Below are 11381 nucleotides of genomic sequence, written 5' to 3'. Positions count from 1 at the left end.
TGCACACACCGCTTCCATGGGTTTACCTTTCAGATCTTATTTGCTTTTGGTTGCCACCCAGTTGAGGGTGGATGATGTTTTTCTCTGATGCTGGTAAGGACGTTGCATGCTCAGATGGGTTATGATGATGTATTCTACACATGTTCCTTTTGAAAAATTCGGAAGCATTTTCAGTGTTGATTTCCCTCAAGAGTTATTACACCCCACACAGATTGGCAGTGCCGTGCCACAGTGCCAGGATTTATGAGACGACCTTGGAGACCACAGGCACTCCCAAATTGAAAACACTTGGAGCTAAGCTTGAAATATATTTATTTTGGATTACTGAGCAGTCTCCACTATTGTATAAATCAGAATGAGATTACACAAATAATACATAACATTTATATAGCATTTCATAACATGAGGGTATTCTTTCCCACACGGTTCAAGTACAACACACCTGTCTCGTCCAGACCCTGTTTTGCACTTCGGTCCAACTTTAAAACTTCACTAAGATACAGAAAAGGCAGCACTGTCCCCTCCTGCCCTCTCTATGAACCTTGAACTATGGTTTGGGCCATACTCCATCATATGGGAGCTGAGCATTCCAAAGGCAATGTGGGCAGCGGTACTCAGCAGCTGTTCAGGACTGGGCCAATTCATGGTGCTCAGTTATCTCCAGCTGCTGGAGAATCCCCCGTTGCATTGCTTTGCTGCTGTGTGCAGTGCTGCCAAACTCCTTCGACCCGCGCAGCTGCACTTCACGTGGGGGCTGAGCGCTGGGGTCCCGGCGTGCTGCTGGGACAGCCACCTTCCCGAGCTGTTCAAGGCATCTCTTTTTTTTTTTTTCGGAGCTGCGAGATCTGCTAATAAAGAGGTTGTGATAGATAGCTATGACACATCTGAACGGAGGCACGTTGAGTGCGAACCTGTAAGAAGCAATAAACGCGAATCCAACCTGCACTAATGTTAATTGTCATTCAGTTTATATCGATGTGCAGTTTATTAAACCATAAAGCAAGGCAGCAAGCACAGAGAGCAACTCTAGAGATAATTAAACATAATAAGGGTTTCACTTAATCCCTCAAAACCCAGGGGAGGCACAGTTAAGACTGAATACCCTCTTTGCACTGAAAGGCATTTGCTGCACAGCCATCTAAAAGCACTTCCCGGCAGGAGATTCCAGGATAGGGGGAAAGGTAGGTCCTACCTTCGCTTCTTAATAGGTGGTGGGGTTTTTTTACCTTTCTTTGTGCCTTTCGATTACTACGCTTATGAAGGCTGAACTCTGACTTTCAAAGCAGTTCGTGGTTCCTAATTTGCATTGCGGTAGCAGGCAGAGACCCTCGTGAGGGATCCTGCGAGAGGTCCCAGCGCAGGACAGCCGCTGGGCAGAGCGGTGCTCAGGGGCTGCAGAGCAGCGCCCATGGTCCCTGTTTGCTCTCTCCTCTCCAGCTTGTCTCGTCTCCCTGCACAAAACACTCCTTTCTTGGACGAGGAGGGTCAGAAACGGGATGAAAGGAGCAGGTGGACTAGTCACGCAAAGAGCTGAGCGAGAGACTGACAGAGCAGGAGGATGGAGGAGGGAGAAGAGTGAGAACAATAATGACAAATCTGAGATTAATGCCGGTGGTCAACGCAGGGAGGGGGGGGGGGGGAAAGAGCTGTAATTTGGGACTCTCGGGTCTCCCCCAAGCGGGACCGGGGCTGGTTGAGGATGGGAGAAGAGCGGGGAGCGCTTAGGAACCGGGCTCCCCGCAGCGCAGGGGCTGCCCCGGGATGCGCTCCCGCGGCTGCCGGGAGGAGCCGCTCCTCGGCCAAAAGCAAAGCGAGAAAGGAGCAGTGGGGTCGCGACCATTTCGGGGCTGCAGCAGACCCCGCAGGAGAGCAGCGAGCGTTGTACCGGGGAGGGGGGGAGGTGTCTGCGGGGCTAAGCGGGTGCAGGAGAAGGGTTAAGGGCATCGGCGCTGCCGCGGCTCCTCCGCCCGCCCCCCGCGCACGGCGCAGGTTTGGGAGGTGGGGTTTGCGCGGCGCTCGCCCGGCTCCCCGTCCCCGGCCGCGGGCGCTCTCAATGCTGCGGCCGCGGGCTGCTGCGGGAGCCGCGCACCTCGGGGCTGCCGGGCATGCCCCTCCCCGCCCAGGTAAGCCGTGCTCCGCGGGCAGGGAGGAACGCGTGGAAAGGGGGTGGGGGGAATAAAATAGACACGGGAATAAAGAAGGAAACCGGTTGCGGCGAAGGGGAAGGAAAGCGCTGAGAGCGACGAGGAGCGCGGGGTGCCCGGGCGGCTCCTCGACAAGGGAGATGCGGGGAGTGCAAGGGATGCGGAGCAAGGGGTGCCCGGGCAGCTCCTCCAGAAGGGAGATGCGGGGTACCCGGGCGGCTCCCCAGGAAAGGAGACGCAGGGAGTGAATGGGATGCGGGGCACCCAAGGGCTCCCCGAGAAGGGAGATGCGGGGAGTGAAAGGGATGCGGGGTACCTCAGGGGCTCCCCGAGAAGGGAGATGCGGGGAGTAAAAGGGATGCGGGGTACCCAGGCGGCTCCCCGAGAAGGGAGATGCGGGGAGTGAAAGGGATGCGGGATGCGACTCCCCGGGAAGGGAGATGCGAAGAGTGAAAGGGATGCGGGGTACCCGAGTGGTTCCTCGTGAAAGGAGGTGCTGGGGGCGAAGGGGATGAGGACCGTGGGGTACCTGGAGCGGGTTCCCCGCGAAGGGAGCTGCGAGGCGCCGGGGAAGGGAGATGGGGAGAAGCGATGGGGATGCGGAGCGCGGTTCCCGCTGCGCGGCCGCCGTGGCCCCCCGGGCAGGTGCGGGGCCGCGCTCCCCCCGCAGCGGAGCTGGACCCGGTGCGGTTCCCCGGGCGCGGAGAGCGCGGGGTCCCATCCGGTGTGTTTCTGCTGCGTGTCTTTGCTGGCAGAGGGATGCTCCCTCCCAAGCTGGCAGAAATGCATGCATAACTTTTTGCTTGATCCAGCCACTGTTCCTTACTCGAGTTTTAGCTTCTTTTGCTTTCCTCAGGCTTGATGTTCCTTCCGTGTCTTGGGCAATATAATGCAGCATGTTGTTTTATTTATCCCAGACAGGAATGACTTGCTCTCTAAATTACAAATTAAACGATGCAGCTTGCATAGCAAGTGGAAATAGTTTGTATCTTACATACTAATTATCTATCACCTTTTAGATCGAGCGAGAGCGTGTGTTTTTCGCAAGGAGGGTTCAATAAAAGAGTCTGGTGTCTTGCAGCAACGTATTCATTTTCCCTTGCTGGATTAATGTGGGCAAAGGATTAAAAGCCAGCATGTTGATGAGGCACCCTGAGGTTCAGGGAAGAAGGGAAACACTTGGCTATGGAGAGAAGTCAATTTTTCTGTTTGTGCTTGCACATCCTCCTGTTTACATAGTTTAGTTCAGGACCTGCATCCTAGCAGATAAATCATTTAGACGAGAGCAGAGGCTGGTGTAAGGCTCCCGTTCCAGCGGTCACGCTGCTCCCCAGATCCTCTCTGACACAGCATCCGCGGCGCTCCGGCGGCGCAGCTGCCCGGCAGCCTCGCTGGGGCGGGGGGCGCGTGGCCCCTGCCGCATCCCAGCGGCATCGCGGCTGCTGGACCCCCTTCCCCGTTCCTCTGCCAGCAGCTCCAGCCCAGGCTCGCGAACGCCGGGGCTCCACACATCGCTGTCGTGGGGCGCGATGGCTGTTGCAGAGCGTGGGAAGTAGAGTGGTGGGGCCCTGTGCTTGGGGCCAGCCTGGTGGACCCTACAGAAGCCTTTTTTTTCTGCTTTCCTAGCCAGGACACTTAATTTTCTTTTTTTTTCTGGACCTGGGAAACTTGCATTTTACCCTGCTTTGGAAGTCCCTGAAAACTGCTTAAATGGCTCTTGAATAATCCTTCAAAGTCACCTCCCTTCTTTAATCTAATACCAAAAGGACTTACTTTACATGGCTAATCCCTCTTTTACTCGCTGTACAGCCTCGTTTAAGGGTGTGCACGCTGCTAATTTTCCCAAAGCAGTCTGCTTTAGACAATGGCTTCCGCTGGTGTGCAGCAACCTCTCCCTCCTGTGCTGAACTCTGGGCAGAGCTAAACACACCTGACAAGATTTTGCTTGATTTCAGGAAGCGTTTCATCAGAATGCATCAAGTGAACTAACCCTTTGCAGGAAGTCGCACCAAAACCTTTATTTTTGTATATTTGTAAATGCCAGTTATTCTGAGTCCCTGGAGGGTTCCCTGCCCTCTGTATCCGTGTGTCACTAGCCTGGAAGCAGCGCTTGGATAATGAGGACTGGAGTAAAGGAGAGTGCGCCCACAGGTAGTTGGAGTTGAATGATCCTGGCAAAACTCAGTCGACTTGGAAATCTTCCCGTCGCTACCTTCTGCAGTGGAGCTGAGCTCTCTTTTAGCCCATCTAGTGTTTACAGAATTTTAAGCTTGTGCTCTTCTACATGATAACAAAATATATGTTTTGAATGTGGATGACAGCAGAAGTGAAGCTTGTCTTTGCAAGAAGCCCCTGTTCTCCCTTAGCATGTAAATGGTATACGTGATGAAATGATACTGCCTTCAAACCCTAACTTTACATGTATTAACAGTGATGTCCAGAGCTCCTTAGCCCTCCTCTCCTGAGGTCACCATGGATGTTCCATGAGGGTGGATGTCCGAGGAGGGGCAAGTGTGCCATCAGTGTGCTCTGGGTGGTGGGAGGGAGGGAGGGAGTGGAAGTGTATCTTGTTCTCTGGGCAGTGAGGACACCGTTGGCCGTGGTGTGACTTAAGCCCCATGGAATGGGTGGTCTCTGAGACTGCACCATCCTTCCACGGAGTGGCTTTAGTTTTACCTCCATGTCTTGTTTCCCTAGTGCTGATTTTCAACCATCATCTGAGGAACATTTGTTCTAGAGGGGAAAAATAGCAATACTGCAGGATAGCGAACTACTGATGAGAGAGCTCACCTTAGTTCCCAGGCTTACCCCTACTCCTTCATGAAAGTTTTTCTTACTGACATCAACGTCTTTCTTGGTATTAACAGTTCTATAATATAAAACACACTCCTGTGTTGCCTCATCAGGGACAGCTAAGAAAACAGGTGTGAGCTCCTTTACAATTTCTACCACGCATGCAGAACTTCAGAATAATTTTTCAGATATGGTGCCACATAACTTATTCCCCTTGGTTTAGAGAGTTGGCTTTGTCTTACAGGTCTTTGTAGTTAACTTGGTTTTAAAAAAAATAAAATTCAGAGGCAAAGACAAGGCAGAGCTGAAGGAAGAATATTAACCACGAAATAGGTAGATCACTGCTTTTTTTTTTTCTCTCATGGTCTTTCTGAATTTCACTTGGTGAACGTGATGGAGGTGTCCACTGCTCATGGCTGGTCTCCAGGTGGGCACAGCCCCAGCCCTATGAGGCAACTCCTGGACTGTAGGAGGTGCAGGAGAAGATGCTGTGATTAGAAAATACAGTGCTGCGTTGGGAAGTTCATAAATCATCATAGCTCTATTTTTAGTCATGTTAGATTAGAGCAAGTCTGTTGGGTTTTTTTTTTTCCCCACACCTCCCATCTGTGGCCTAAAATGACCCGATAATAAGCTGTTTTCACACTCCTTTTGATTTTGCTGATGGGCTGTTGTTCAGCCCCATTGTTACACAGAGGATGGGGCTCAATTTGAAGATTTGGTGCAACAGTTGGGAATTTTCCTTCAGGTGCAGAAACTGGAAGTCTGCTGCTTGGTGCATGAGTGATGTGCAGCCCCTGACAGGAAGGTAATCACAGACACAGAAAAGTAACATGAATCACACAAAATCCACAAATGTCAACTCTGAAGCTCTAATCTAGGCATGCTGCCAAGATTTAAACTTGCACACATCTTTACTGTTATCTGCTACAATGGTTACTCAAATATAAATATGAATATCATGACAGTAGTGATTCATTCTTTTTATTATTAGTGAAGCAAATATATAATGATGACATCCAACTGATTTACTGTTTCATACAAGTACACAACTGTTGCCTGCCCCACCATCATCTACCAAAAATGGCAATATTAAAAACTTTCGTGTTCAATCTGCTTCCAATCTTAGCATAAATGTAGTTCATATTTCATTATGAACCAAGACAACTGTATTTTCTACACTAAACAGGGTTTTCAGGTATTATATGTGTTGTACTTGGGAAATAACTTCATTCTTTGCTTTTCCCTAGATACAAGCAGTCACTTTTTATCTTCATCTGCAGGATAAATATCTGTTTCAACTGATCACCAAGGAAAAGAAAGATTATTATTATTATTTTTTTAATTGCTGTATTAAATCACTGGAAGTCAAAGCCCCAGGACCAACAGGGTCAAAGCATTTTGAGAACAATTATCTAGTGACTTTGTCATATGCATGATTCAAATATAGGAAACTAAAGCATAAACAGCAAGTTTTGACTCTGCAATGTAAATTGAGATTTTTTGCTCAGGTATGTAATTACAGCATAGATGTATCAGTATGTGAACTTCAGTAAGGTAAGTGATATACTCACTGCATTATTCCACCTCAAAAAAATGTTTTGAGGATTCAGGAAAATCTACAACCATTACATTTTTAAAATTGCTTTTACTGGGATTGTTTAAAAAATTATATTAAACAGCTCAAGATTTCAAAAACGAGGCTCTACTGCATTTGTTTTTTCCATTAATTCTTCCATAAGCTCCCAGTTGATCAGCAGTTGATGCTCTGTTGCTTGAAGGTTTGCTGAAGATGTCTTGGATATGGCCAAACATCTTTATTAGTGAATAAAAGTTTTGATATATCCATTACCAAGCTCTCTGAAGATGCGTTATACTAAAGATGGTACCTTACCACCTTTCCTTCTCTTTGTCTTTCCAGAGGCTTTGAGACAGGCTTCAGTGAGGCTCAGTGGACGCAATCTTTATTAACTATCTCACATGGGCTTTCCCCATTCTTTTTTGCAGAGCAGGTTGTAGTTGAAAGACCAACCGTTAGGCTTGGCTTTCTCCAGATTTTTTTTAAGCCAGGAAGGCGATATGACAGCAGTCCCTACCTTGATGGTTCCATTTATATTCCTTTGCAGTCCTTACTCACAAGTAGCACGATCCAAAGGATTCCTCCATCAGTGTCCCAGCACCTCCTGCATCTTTTTCTTGGGAGTAGTTTTCATTTCCAACCTGGGCACCATTTTCATCTGTCTCCTGGGATTTCCTGAATTAACATACTTCTGAGGTGACTGGCAGGAGGACCATGGGGAACTGTGCCCAGCCCAGGGGATGTGTTCAGAGCTGCTGAGACTTGAAAGAATTTCCAACAACTTCCAACAAGTTGGCACTTGGTAGCTGTTCAGGAGACAAGTTAGTCCTGAACTGCTTCTAACTCCAGATTGATTTACTTTTCTATAAGTTCTATCAGTATAAGATCTTTGTCAGCTTGAGACAAAATCTGTGTTTATAGTTTATTTATATAAATGTTTAGCCAATGAGGAGATGTGGTATTTAAACCCTATTTACTTGAAGTTTAGCAGGTCATTTTAGTCAATTAGAAGACTAAGGAAGGGTACAAATAGCATACTTGTTTGTAATGGAAAAAACCTGTATTATGAAGAGTAATTTAAGATGAATCATATTGAATAGCAATAAACTGCCGGTGTTTTTTTAACCAGACTGTAAATGCATGGTTTATTAAACACTTTTTATGCAGATAACAGAGTATTATTTGGGAAGACTTGCAAACAACATCATACTCAAACAATTAAATACATTTCCATCTCTATGCTTCCAGTAATAGGAGTGTGAAAAGCCAGCTAGTCATCTGTGAAAGTCCGCAGGATTGATGAGGATATTCAGTGCACTGCTGCTTTCCCTGCTCCCTGGCTGTATGGTAATGGTTCCGATCTCCCATTTTTACATCTTTCTAGTTACAGCTGCAAAATCCTGAGCAAGAGATCTTTCTTCAGTTTGATCCATAGTCACAGTGGTCTCCTTTCTGGGTTTTGTTAATGAGAAATCAGTAGAAAACCTAAGTTCTGTTCAGACCCCTCTGCTGGGTTTAGTTCCACCTTCCTCCATGCTCATCTTTTGACCGAGCCATGGTTTGGTCTTACTGCTTCAGGTAGTCACACGCTGCTCACCGCAGATGTGCTAACAGCTGACATTAGGGGCTGGAAAAAGCTCATAAGCTGTCCAGGTTGCTCTCAGGCAGGTTTCCGTTCTTTGGACTGATAGTATTAGGTTCATGCGAAAGCCAAATTCTTCTGTTAACTTGGCTGTAGGTTTGTATCAGGTTTTAGGTCAATAATCTTTTATAGGACAGGTTGTATATTAGCAAAGAACATGCATTGGTTATTCAATGACAAAATACACATCTTGGCTAAATGCCATAGTGCTGAGCTGCTTTCAGGGGGATCTCAGCCCACCCATGGCTACCTTGGTTTCTGACACTATCAAGAGTGTAAACTGTTTCCTGACTGATGTGCTGGATCGTCTTCCCTTGGTCCTCTAATAGGAACCCCACATTTTATGTAGAATATGTGTGAAGAACCTGTAGCTGGTCGGCTACTATTGGTGCATAAATTCATTTCACGTGATTTTCTTTTTCCATTATATTATTTGATTAGACGGTACTTCGTGTTAATGGTGTGACCCACGAGAGGTGTTTGAAAGGCATGCTCAGCGCTGAGCAGAGGAGGGTTCTTCACCTCCCACGTAGAGCACTGAATAGCTTTCATCAAAAAAGATTATTTTTTTTTATTACTACTACCCTGCTCTTGTGATATCAAGGCAAAAGCTCTGTATCCTCTTGGTATGAATGAATGGATGAATCTTCTTGGTCTTTGTCTCCCAGTCTTTTGGAAAAAAAATAAAAGACAAAAAAAGCTTCTGAACAGCACTCAGCTCCTAGGTTTTTTTTATGAGTTACTTAGCATAAGAGCAGAACGTTTGCCTAAGAGGGTTTCAGTCCAAGAATGACTTTTCATATTTAATTGATCTGTATTGTTCAATTAGGGAGAGGTATAATGTCCTCTGTTATGCATGTATAGCTGGAATGGGAAATGAATGAAATATGAAGTACAGCAGAAGAATAATTTCAAGTAGAATCAGCTCTTAGCGATGTACAAACCTGAATTTCAGTCCAGGCCTTGATATGCGTGAGTAAATAGGAGTTGTGTAAATACATCGCATTGTTAACTTTGACATGCAGATTATTTTGAATTATAATATTTGTTCGCATTCTGGCCAGAATCAGTAATCTTTTTGTTCCAAATCATATTTGCAAACATTTCCAGCTCCTGAATTAATCTTCCAACATATTTTGGTGCGTTGTGCTTCTCTGGGAACAGCTTGTTTGGGCTTCCAGGGGTTTCCTTGGGTTTTCCCAAGGCCAGGTGGGTTGTTGAGCATCGTGAGCTGGGCAGAGCTCACAGACAGGAGGGACACCGGTCCCACAGGGTGGCAGCACTCATCACATGTCACCTGCACTGCTCCAGCTGCGGCCAGAGTCACTTCAGCCACGCTTTGAGATGGTGCAACGTGTGGAGCATCCCTCCTGGTGTGTAGCACAGCCGGGGAGCACCGCAGCCAGTCCTGGAGCTTTCGAAGCGCACCCCTCTGTGCTGGCCTGGGAAAGAGCCAGCGCCTGTTTGCAGGGTTTTAGATTGACTCCCTTTTTACAAGGACTCACGTGGAAAAGACAAGGGGTAACAGGTATCAGTTGCTTCTGGGGAGGTTCCGTTTGGATTCCAGAAGAAAAAATTTTCACCCTGAGAACAGCTAAACGTTGGAATAATCTCTCCAGGAAAGGGGTAGATTCGTCTATGCTGGATGTTTTTAAGGCTTACCTTGACAGGGTGCTGGGCCATCTCATTTGAACTATATATCGCCTAAAAAGTTGGACCAGGTGATCCTTGAGATCCCTTCCAGTCTGGCATTCTCTAATTATATATTGGATGCTATGCCTATAACCCTAATCACAATTTCTACAGCATAATTTTCTCAGGATTCCTAATTCTGGGGTAACTATAGAAAAATTCATCATTTTTCTCCTTGACACATTTCTTTGATCGGTGTCATGACTCTCTACTGACCCACAAAACCACTCTGTTTCTCAGTTTACCCCTGATTTTTCCCCACTGCTTTTATACTCACTGTGATCCGTCTTTACTTACACAGACTGATGCAGCAGGTCCTCTTGCATTTTGGCTGACAGGTAAGGGGTTTTTTTGGTGGCTTGCTCAGCATCGTCCTCTCTGTTCCTCCCCAGCTCCTCTGGTTTCAACACAAGATGATCAAGAGAAGAAGATTCCTCTATTGGATCCAACACAGTCAGACTTGCTGATAGAAAGCACCAATTATTGATGAAGAATGATTTTAAACTTTGCAGAAATTAGTGCCTGTGAGCAGTGACTGCGCAGTTTGGGCTGAGAAGGTGCATGGTATAAGGGACAGTTTGTCTGTGTGCAGTTCTCTGGCTTCATGACTTGGCAGGAAGGCTTTTTGGAGATGTACAAGTATCTGTTAAGGATAGCTCAGCGTTGGTCCAGACCAGAAATCCACGTGGCAGAAGAGATCCTCCAGCTGCATTGTCAGCTCCATTTTCTTTGGGCATCAAGCCTTGATAGGAAAGTATAAGGCCTGTGGGCAGGAGGGACAATCAGGGCAGATAGAAGGCACTGAGCATCTTTACCTCTCTAATCTCTGCTGCTGTTTGCCAACACTTCTTACAATGAATATTAAATCAGCAAATCGCATGTTGCTTCACCAGGGAGGCAGAGATGGGAGAAGTGGATATGGTGTAATGCTAAGTGTAAGGCTGGATCTTTCCTAGGGAGCACTAGTAATGTGATGGTTGGAGTCAAATAATTACTTGGGTGAATTCAGTGCTTGATGGGTCTGTCTTAATTGCAGAGGTAGGGGAAAAAAATGATGAAATACATCTGAGAATGAAGAGTGCAGAACATGGATTAACTCAATATTTTCTCTAGTCAAGTGGAAAAAAGGAAGCCTAGTATGAGAAAGCTGAAAAGGTCAAACCAATTTGTACTTGTGTGATAATGGGTAATACCTCCGTTGTTTATGAAGCTTGCAAAATCTTTCCGGTGTTAACCACTGTGATATATCTGATGGTGATTTTGAGAAATTAAAAATGAAATAGCAATTGTTCCGTCCTCTTCACGCCTTAATCTGTTTTGGTTTAGGATTCCTTTGAAAAGTTACATATACTTTGCAAATTAGTGGAGGTGAAATTTATTCAATTCTCTTGACTTCAGTGTGCTGTGGCTGAAGGAAGGAGATACTTGTTAAATAAAAAAAGAGTTAATAGTGAGATTGATAAGAAGATGACTGAAAACCTGCCTGTTTCTAGCTGCTTAAGCATTCTGACTGTGTTCCCGTTTGTTTATT

At 46.4% G+C, this 11381-nt stretch overlaps 1 protein-coding gene across 3 annotated transcripts in view; it reads left to right on the top strand.

Annotated features, from left to right (window-relative positions):
- Window positions 1–1163: 1163 nt before the first annotated feature.
- Window positions 1164–11381, top strand: part of LOC104063581 (contactin-4) — a 334408-nt gene continuing 324190 nt past the window's right edge. Inside the window, exon 1 of one of the 3 annotated variants that reach the window (XM_054076800.1) lies at window positions 1164–1181. The gene's annotated coding sequence lies outside the window, so the exon portion shown is untranslated. Of the gene's footprint in view, window positions 1182–1981; window positions 2124–11381 lie in introns of those variants that run through there. The other 2 variants (XM_054076804.1, XM_054076799.1) reach the window with 2 other exon arrangements.

This window comes from Cuculus canorus, chromosome 11, assembly GCF_017976375.1.
Source record: "Cuculus canorus isolate bCucCan1 chromosome 11, bCucCan1.pri, whole genome shotgun sequence".
Taxonomy (NCBI): Eukaryota; Metazoa; Chordata; class Aves; order Cuculiformes; family Cuculidae; genus Cuculus; species Cuculus canorus.
Note: the sequence above shows the minus strand (reverse complement) of the source record. Positions and strands in the feature narration are given on the sequence as shown.